Source organism: Leopardus geoffroyi, chromosome B3 (assembly GCF_018350155.1).
Source record: "Leopardus geoffroyi isolate Oge1 chromosome B3, O.geoffroyi_Oge1_pat1.0, whole genome shotgun sequence".
Lineage (NCBI taxonomy): Eukaryota > Metazoa > Chordata > Mammalia > Carnivora > Felidae > Leopardus > Leopardus geoffroyi.
Genome location: NC_059337.1, coordinates 36,456 through 45,784, shown reverse-complemented (window position 1 = coordinate 45,784; position 9,329 = coordinate 36,456). Strand labels below are relative to the sequence as shown.

The window sequence follows — 9,329 nt, the reverse complement described above, 5'->3', positions numbered from 1 at the left end:
TCCCAGTATGTGGTCTATTCTGGAGAACATTCCATGTGTGCTGGAGAAGAATGTATGTTCTGCTGCTTTAGGATGAAATGTTCTGAATATATCTGTTAAGACCATCTGGTCCAATGTGTCATTCAAAGCCATTGTTTCCTTGTTGATTTTTTGATTAGATGATCTGTCCATTGTTGTGAGTGGGGTGTTGAAATCTCCTACTATTATGGTATTACTATTGATGAGTTTCCTGATGTTCATGATTAATTGATGTATATATTTGGGTGCTGCCACATTTGGTGAATAAATGTTTACAATTGTTAGGTCTTCTTGGTCTATAGACCCCTTGATTATGATATAATGCCCTTCTGCATCTCTTGATACAGTCTTTATTTTAAAGTCTAGATTGTCTGATATAAGTATGGGTACTCTGGCTTTCTTTTGTTGACCATTAGCATGATAGATGGTTCTCCATCCCCTTATTTTCAATCTGTAGGTATCTTTAGGTCTAAAGTGGGTCTCTTGTAAACAGCATATAGGTGGGTCTTGTTTTCTTATCCATTCTGTTACCCTATGTCTTTTGATTGGAGCATTGAGTCCATTGACGTTTAAAGTGAGTACTGAAAGATATGAATTTATTGGTGTTATGATGGTTGTAGAGTTGGAGTTTCTGGTGGTGTTCTCTGGTCCATTCTAATCTGTTGTTGCTTTTGGTGTGTGTGTGTGTGTGTATATACACACACACACATATATATGTATGTATATATATATATATATATATATATATATACACACACATATATATATACATACATATATATATGTGTATATATATGCGTATATATATGCATATATATATATGTGTATATATATATATATATATATATATATATATATATATATATTCATCTTTTCTCCCCTCAGAGAGTCCCCCTTAATATATTTCTTGAAGGGCTGGTTTAGTGGTCACAAACTCTAATTTTTGTTTGTGTGGGAAACTTTTTATCTCTCCTTCTATTTTGAATGACAGCCTTGCTGGATAAAGAATTCTTGGCTGCATATTTTTCTGATCCAGCACACTGAATATATCCTGCCACTCCTTTCTGGCCTGCCAGGTTTCTGTAGATAGGTCTGCTGCAAACCTGATCTGTCTTCCCTTGTAGGTTAGGGACTTTTTTTCCCTTGCTGCTTTCATGATTCTCTTCTTGCCTGTGTATTTTGTGAATTTGACTACGATATGCCTTGTTGATGACTGGTTTTTGTTGAATCTAATGGGAGTCCTCTGTGCTTCCTGGATTTTGATGTCTATGTCTTTCCCCAGGTTACGAAAGTTTTCTGCTATGATTTGCTCACATAACCCTTCTATCCCTACTTCCCTCTCTTCCTCCTCTGGGACCCCTATGATTCTGATGTTGTTCTTTTTTTTTTTTTTTTAAAGGGTTTTTTTTTTTTAACGTTTATTTATTTTTGAGACAGAGAGAGAGACAGAGCATGAATGGGGGAGGAGCAGAGAGAGAGGGAGACACAGAATGGGAAGCAGGCTCCAGGCTCTGAGCCATCGGCCCAAAGCCCGACGCGGGGCTCGAACCCACGGACCGTGAGATCGTGAGATCGTGACCTGAGCCGAAGTCGGACGCCCAACCGACTGAGCCACCCAGGCGCCCCTGATGTTGTTCTTTTTTAATGAGTCACTGGTTTCTCTAATTCTTAAATCGTGCTCTTTTGCCTTAATCTCCCTCTTTTTCTCTGCTTCATTAGTCTCTATAAGTTTGTCCTCTATATAGTTGATTCTCTGTTCTGCCTTGTCCATCCTTGCCACCGCTTCATCCATCCGTGATTGCAGCTTATTTGTAGCATTTTAAATTTCATTCTGGCTATTTTTTACTTCTTTTATCTCTGCAGAAAGGGATTCAAATCTATTTTTGACTCCAGCTAGTATTCTTATTATTGTGATTCTAAATTCTGGTTCAGACGTCTTGCTTGTGTCTGTGTTGGTTAAGTCCCTGGCTGTCATTTCTTTGTGCTCTTTCTTTTGGTGTGAATTCTTTCGTTTTGTCATTTTGAAGGGAGAAAAGGAATTAATGAGGTAGAAAAATTGAAATTAAAAACATTAAAATTAAAAAATATTAAAATGAAAAATTAAAAACACACCCACACAAAAATTGAATAGATGATGTTAGATCCTAGGTGTGTTTTGGTCTGAGTGGAGGAAGTGGTTTGACAGATTAGAGAAACAAACAAAAAAAAAGGGGGGGGACGGAGAGAAAAAAAGGAAATTGTTTGAGAATTTGAAAAATGAATACACTAAAGTAGACTAAAATACACAAAAGTAGAGAATATAGAAAAAAATTATAGAAAAATATTTTTAATAAAAATTAAAAAGAAATATGAATTTTTTCATTTTCTGTATTTAAGAAAAAAGAAAAGAAATGAAAAGGAAAAAAAGATAAAAAGAGAAAAAAGGAAAAGACAAAAAAACCCAAATCGTTTGAAAATTTGAAAAAGTGAATACACTGTAGTAGACTAAAATAAAATGATGGGAGTAAGATAGAATTTGAAAAAAATTTACATAAAAGCAAAAAATATAGTAATGAAAATTAAATAAAAATATTTTTAAAAGAAATTGAAAGTAAAAATGAAGTTTTTCTCTTTCTGCATTCAAGAAAAAGAAAAGAAATGAAAAAGAGAAAAAAAAAGAAAGAAAAAAAGGAAATTGTTTGAAAATTTGAAAAGGTGAGTACACTGAAATAGACTAAAATAAAATGATGGAAGTAAAGTAGAATTTGAAAAAATTTACACAAAAAATGTAGTAATAAAAATATAGTAATAATATAGTAAAAAATATAGTAATAAAAATTAAAGATGTTTTAATAAAAATTGAAAATAAAAATGAGTTTTTTCTCTTTCTGTATTCAAGAAAAAGAAAAGAATTGTAAAAGAGAAAAAGGAAAAAGAAAAAAAATTGAATAGATGAACCAGCTAACAGATTGAAGTAGGACTGAAATTGCTTTGTCTTCCCCTAGAGGCCAGTCCACGTAGCTCTTTATAGCCCATAGCTTAAGCCGGCGGTGAGGTTTGTGTTCTTGAAGAGCGAAGTTGGCCCAGTTGGGCAGGGCTCGGTGTAACAGCTCCACTCTCCCCTAGATGGCGCTGCTAGCCTACTGGGGTGGATTGTTGCAGTGCTCGTTGGTGCGCATGTGCATGTGCAGGAGCGGTGAAAAATGGCGCCCTCCAGCCACCCAGTCTCTTCTCCTGGATCAGCAAGTTGCGCTCCGGTCCTCCGTCTTCAGCTCTCATCCACTCCCCGCTTTTCGACTCTCCGTGACCAGGCCCCAGGCAGTACCTCTCTCCAGAGTTTTGTCTCAGATGCGGCTGGTTTCCCCGGCTTCTTTCTTCTGAAGGACGGAGGCTTTGACCCGCCCTGCCCCTCTGCGGGAGGGTCTCACGAGCAATGGTGAATGAGCAACGGCCGAATGTCGGCTGCACCCAGGAACACCCGCTGGACCCTGCTGCTGCCGGTGCCCTGAGACTGCAGCCAGGTGCCAGCCTGCCTCCCCAAAAATCGCAAGACAGTGTAGCCTCAGTGTTTCAGGGACCATGGAAAATCGCAACACACATCTGGCACCAGGCTTCGCCCTCAACAACCTTGCCCCAGCACCAGCGAATGTGTCTGCCTTCTGGAGTCTGCTGGGACCAGGTGGCTTCAACCGTCTCTACCAAATGTCCTTTCAGCAGTGGAACCGCTTTTCCCCGTGTGGCCCACGAACCTCCTGGACCCCACTCTGTTCCTGGGAAGGGATTCGCCCTTCCCACCAGAGCGCCGCCAGGTAGGGAGCTGCGGAGTTGCAGCCTTTGTGCTCCCCTTGTTTACAGTCTTTGTGGAATTGAAACCCTCTCCTTTCTCGTCTCTCCCTTTTTAGTTTAGTCCCTGTGGCTGTTTCCAATTTTCCACTTTCTCTCCAGCTGCTTTTGGGGAGGGGTGCTTTTCCCGTACGCTCCCCCCCTCCCCAGTCCCTGTCCTCTCTCCTCCTGCAAAGGGGGTTCCCTACCTTTCGGGGCTTCTTGCTCCCCAAGTTCAGCTCTTCGTGTCGCGTACCTGCTGAATTCTGTGGTTCGGGTTGTGCAGATTGTTGTGTTAATCTTCCAATCGGTTTTCTAGGTGTGTAGGATGGGTTAGTGTTGGTCTGGCTGCATTTCATGGACGTGAGACACACAAAAAGCGTCCATGCTGTTCCGCCATCTTGGCTCCTCCTTTATTTTTTTTTTTTCAAACAAGAAAATAACAACAACAACAACAACAAAAGCAAGAGAACCAAAGCATGCACACAGGGGGAAACGACAGCCCTGGGTGGCCACCACCCCCCTGGCTAGTTCTGGGTGGTGATGGCTCACACCTCCCCGTGCACCGCGTCCGCACCTCCAAGCCAGCGCCTGGCACCTGTGGGACGACGTGGCACCTGCCCCAGAGGGGACCACTAGGCCTCCCTCACCTACTGCTCTGGGCTCCTCAGGCACTCCACCGGCAGCCCTAACCAGAGGGGTTCACTGGGAACAGGAAACACCATGACTGCTCGATCTGGGGCACCTGTGGAAGGACCTGGAGCCCTCCAGAGAGCCAGGGGTATGCATGGGAACAATTTTTTGTTCAAAAGTGTTCAAAAGTGCTTTTTGAATGGAATGGTTTATAACAACGCTAAGCTGTAGACGAGACATGCCAATCAGCACCAAAAATCAGTTTTTTTTAAAAAAAAATAAAGGATGCCAAGATCACATCACCCTCTTCAATACATTAAGAGAAAAGATTCCATTCCAGATCCCACCCTTGGTCTCCATCTGCCTCCATTTATAGGAGTTTTGGTTATGGCCCAAAGCGAAATTGCCCCTTTTGATAAAAATATGGTGGTGTCTGCCATGAACCATGTTTGGAAGAAGAAGCATGATGTCAAAAAGACACGTGAAACCCAGGACCCAATCACCTGTGTCCAGCCGACAAACTGAAACCTCTCTTGTAGGTAGCAGCTACCATAGACAGCAAGAGTTCACAACTAGAGATTCAGCTATGCTCCTGACGTAGTAACAAACAGGTAGTCGAGAGCAAAGGTGCTTCCACGTCCAAAATGGTTCAACCGCGTTGACAGATTGTTTCGTCCTCCCTCCCCCTTCACGTCCCTTATTTCTAATTCTTTCTTGAGTTCATTGCTTCGCAATCTAACGATGCCATAAATGGCATATGCACTTCCTTGAAATTATCCTAAAAGGGGTGTGTACATGCTAGTCATAACATGAAAAAAAAAAGCCTCCTCTAATTTGTTCCCATATTTGCAGCGTACATTTTCTTTAGTCTGCAGGGTCTCCTGTAAGCATTTTACTATTTTAACATACTCAAACAATAACTGTTTGCATAGAGAAGGGATTCCCTTCTGTTGTACTTCAAATAGACACCAAATGCTTTTAGTTATTCCATTTATATAGGACCTTTTTCTCTCTCTTCTAAAAGATCTTTCAATATGATCTAGGTGGGGGCAGAATTTTTTTTTTTTTTAAGTTTCATCCTAGAACACAAAGAACAAAACACAACCAGAGAAAAGGAGAGAGCAGGTGTGAACACGTCCCTCCCATGCGGCCAGACTACATCCTCACAGGTCAGTATCCCGCACATCTGTAGGGGTGCTGGCCTGGTCCAGTTCATCCTCTGGCTTGGACCCATCCCCCTGGTCCTGACAGAAATACTGCAGGCCGTTGAGCAGCACCACCTCAATCTGCTCCTGGCAGGCTTTGAGGCAGTCCACATCTGTGTTGGTGATCTTGACCAGCAGATCTACCAGGGCATTACCAGTGAGTGCGCTCACGTCCTCATCCTGGTGGAGCCCATAGATGGCGACTCCAACACTTCCAGTTGCAATCATCGATGGCAGGTACATGGCGAGCTTAAAGTTGGTAGCACACAGAGCAATGAAAGTCTGCGCATGCTTGCGGATCAGAGACAACTTCTTGCTGGGCTGGGGCAGCTTGCGAAGGATGTGTTAGATGAGGTCGTGAGGAGTGACAGCCACCAGGTTCCACTTCAACTTCCCCAACACCACCAGCTCCCACTCCGGAAGCTCCTGAGGTTTGATGGAGTTGCTGGTGTAAATGCACAACTTCTCTGCTGTCAGAGGGGTGGTCTCTGAGCTTGGAGGTCAGGAACATGCAGATAGCACCCAGGAGTTGGGACCCCGGCCAAGAAGTGGTCCAGGTAATTCATGGCCAAAGGTAAGACCTCTTCTTCACACTTCTGTTCCTCACAGACCTCCAGCTCCAGGTGGCACCATCCTGCACATGTAGGGCTGGATGTCCTTCTGCACACATTTGAAGTAGGAGCACTGGGGAGATAGTGCTCCTCGATGGTGAGCAAGTTCTGTAAAACGCGGTCACCGTAGAGCGGGTTGGCGTCCGGCATGGCCCTGAAGACAGGGTCCACCTTGCAGCACAGCAGGTTCGTGGTCAGCTGGGTGCCCGCTCACTCCCTTGCTTTCTCTGGATTGGAAAAATTGGGGGGGGGGAGTTTGGAGGGGGGAGGGGAGAGCGTTCCCCTTACCTCTTTCCTTTGGCTAAATAAGGGGTTTTCAGGAGAAAAGTTATGGGACAGAGAGAAAGAGGCTGGGGGAGAAGAGAAGAAAGGGATGAGCAGTGGGAGAGGAGAGCCTCGGGGGCGGCTAACTCTGCCTGCCCTCCCCTTCAAACTTTGCAGTCTTTGTTTTAAAATCTAGTTTGTCTGATATAAATATGGCTATTCCAGCTTTCTTTTGATGTCCATTAGCATGACAGATGATTCTCCATTCCCTCATGTTCAATCTGCAGGTGTCTTTAGGTATAAAATGCGTCTTGTAGGAAGTATATGGATGGATATAGGGGTTTTTTTTTTTTTAAATCCATTCTGATATCCTATGTCTTTTGATTGGAGCATTTAGTCCACTTACATTCAGGGTGATTATTGAAAGGTAGGAATTTAGTGCCATTGTATGACCTGAAGATTTGGTGTTTCTGATGATGTCCTCTGGTCCTTTGTAGTCTTGTTGCTTTGGTCTTCCTTTTTTTTTTTTTTCCCCTCAGATCAGAGAGTCCCCTTTAAAATTTCTTGCAGGGCTGGTTGAGTGGTCACGAACTCCTTTAGATTTCGTTTGGGAAACTCTTTTTCTGTCCTTCTATTCTGAACAACAGCCTTGCTGTATAAAGCATTCTTGGCTGCATATTTTCCCTATTCATCACATTGAGTATTTCCTGCGACTCCCTTCTGGCCTGCCAAGTTTCAGTGGACTGGTCTGCTACAAACCTTATGTGTCTACACTTATAGGGACCTTTTGTCCCTAGCTGCTTTCAGAGTTCTGTCTCTTTTTAAAACTTTTTTTATTTAAAAATTTTTAGGGGCGCCTGGGTGGCGCAGTCGGTTAAGCGTCCGACTTCAGCCAGGTCACGATCTCGCGGTCCGTGAGTTCGAGCCCCGCGTCAGGCTCTGGGCTGATGGCTCAGAGCCTGGAGCCTGTTTCCCATTCTGTGTCTCCCTCTCTCTCTGCCCCTCCCCCGTTCATGCTCTGTCTCTCTCTGTCCCAAAAATAAATAAACGTTGAAAAAAAAATTAAAAAAAAAATTTTTAATGTTTATTTATTTTTGAGAGAGAGAGAGAGAGACGCGCAAAGGGAGATGGAGACACAGAATGTGAAGCAGGCTCCAGGCTCTGAGCTGTCAGCACAGAGCCTGACACAGGGCTCAAACTTATGAACTGTGAGATCATGACCTGAGCCGAAGTCGGATGCTTAACTGATTGAGCCACCCAGGGACCCTTCAGAGTTCTGTCTTTATCTTTGTATTTTGCAAGTTTCTGTATGATATGTCATGATGTGGACCTGTTCTTGTTGATTTTGAGGGGAGTTCTCTGTGCCTCTTGGACTTGAATGCCTGTTTCCTTCCCCAGATTAGGGACGTTCTCCGCTATAATTTGTTCAAATAAACCTTCTGCTCTTATTCCCTCTCTTCTTCTGAGACTCCTATGGTATGGATAGTGTTTCATTTCACGGAATCACTAAGTTCTCTAAGTTTCCCCTCATGATCTACTAACTACCTTGCCCTCTTTTTTTTCAGCTTCGTTATTTTCCATAATTTTATCTTCTATATCACCTACTCTCTCCTGTGCTTCTTCAATCCTCACTGTGATTGTATCCAGTTGGTTTCGCATCTCAGTTATAACATTTTTTATTTCAGCCTGACTAGTTTTAGGTCTTTGATCTCTGCGGGAAAGGTTTCCCTGGTGTCTTCTATGCTTTTTGTTGAAGCACAGCTAGTAGTCTTATGACTGTTGTTCTAAAGTCTTGTTCAGATATATGGCTTATATCTGTTTTGAGAAAATCTCAGGCTGTGATTTCTTCTTGACCTTTCTTTTGGGGAGAATTCCTCTGTCTTGTCATTTTGGCTAACTTTCTGCCTTTTGCATGTTTTAAAAGCATGTTATGTTTCCTGCCCCCAGGAGTACTGCTATATTAAAAAGGTGTCATACACTGTCCAGGGTCTGGCATTTCAGGAAGTGTTTCTGATGTATGCTGTGTGCACTCTGCTGTTGCATTCTGGCTGTCCTTCCCCACTGGTCAATTCTCTGCAGACTGCTCCTTGCTTGCCGTGGGGAGTGTTTGGACCTTTAAACTAGGTGTGCTTTGATTTGTTTGTTGAAGTAAGCCTGGAAAAAACAGCGGTGGGGGGCGGGGGGAAGGCTGATCCCAAAAAAAGTGGAAAGAAAAGGGAACAACAACAAAAAAACCCAAACAGAGAATCAAAAAACTGTAAGACTGAGTCAAAAGAGAAAAGAAAGGAAAAAAAAAGAAAAGAGAAAGAAAAAGAAACGACTTTTTAAAAAGGCCTAATCCAAAAAAAAAGAGAGAGAGGAAAGGAAAAAAAAAAAAAAAAAAAAAAAGACAAGACACTGTGCCAGATTCCAAAAGAAAAAAAGAAGAAGAAAACAAAAACAACCGTAAGACTGGTCCTATTTCCAGCAGAACTGCAGGTGACACTTTGAAGCCCTGGATTTTCAGTGCATTTGGTGCATGGGGAGGTGCTGGCCGTGCTGTTCTGGAGACTCAGAGCCAGCCTTGCCCCAGTAAATAAGCAGTTGCCACGGATGGGGGGTTGGGTTTGGAGTGAGTGGGTCCTGCCTTCGCTGGGGGCTGCCGTGTTGCCCTCTGAAGTCCCACTGTGTTGGTGCTGGGGGGACCATGGCACCTCCCCAGTCTCTTGTCCCTGGGCAGGGGATCTGACAACTTCACCGTTCAGGCAGCCCTCACAGAACAGCGAGGGCAGTCAGCTCATCCCGCACCACAACTCTT

General features: G+C 43.5%; 1 long non-coding RNA gene and 1 pseudogene across 1 annotated transcript; both read right to left on the bottom strand.

The window, feature by feature from the left end:
* Positions 1–4,729: 4,729 nt before the first annotated feature.
* LOC123582357 lies at positions 4,730–6,449 on the bottom strand (annotated as a pseudogene).
* A 685-nt stretch (positions 6,450–7,134) lies between these two features.
* Positions 7,135–7,946, bottom strand: LOC123582359. Its single transcript, XR_006704344.1, has 2 exons — positions 7,798–7,946; positions 7,135–7,332 (listed from the first exon to the last, which is right to left on the bottom strand). It is a non-coding gene; the product is annotated as an uncharacterized LOC123582359 (long non-coding RNA).
* Positions 7,947–9,329: the final 1,383 nt, after the last annotated feature.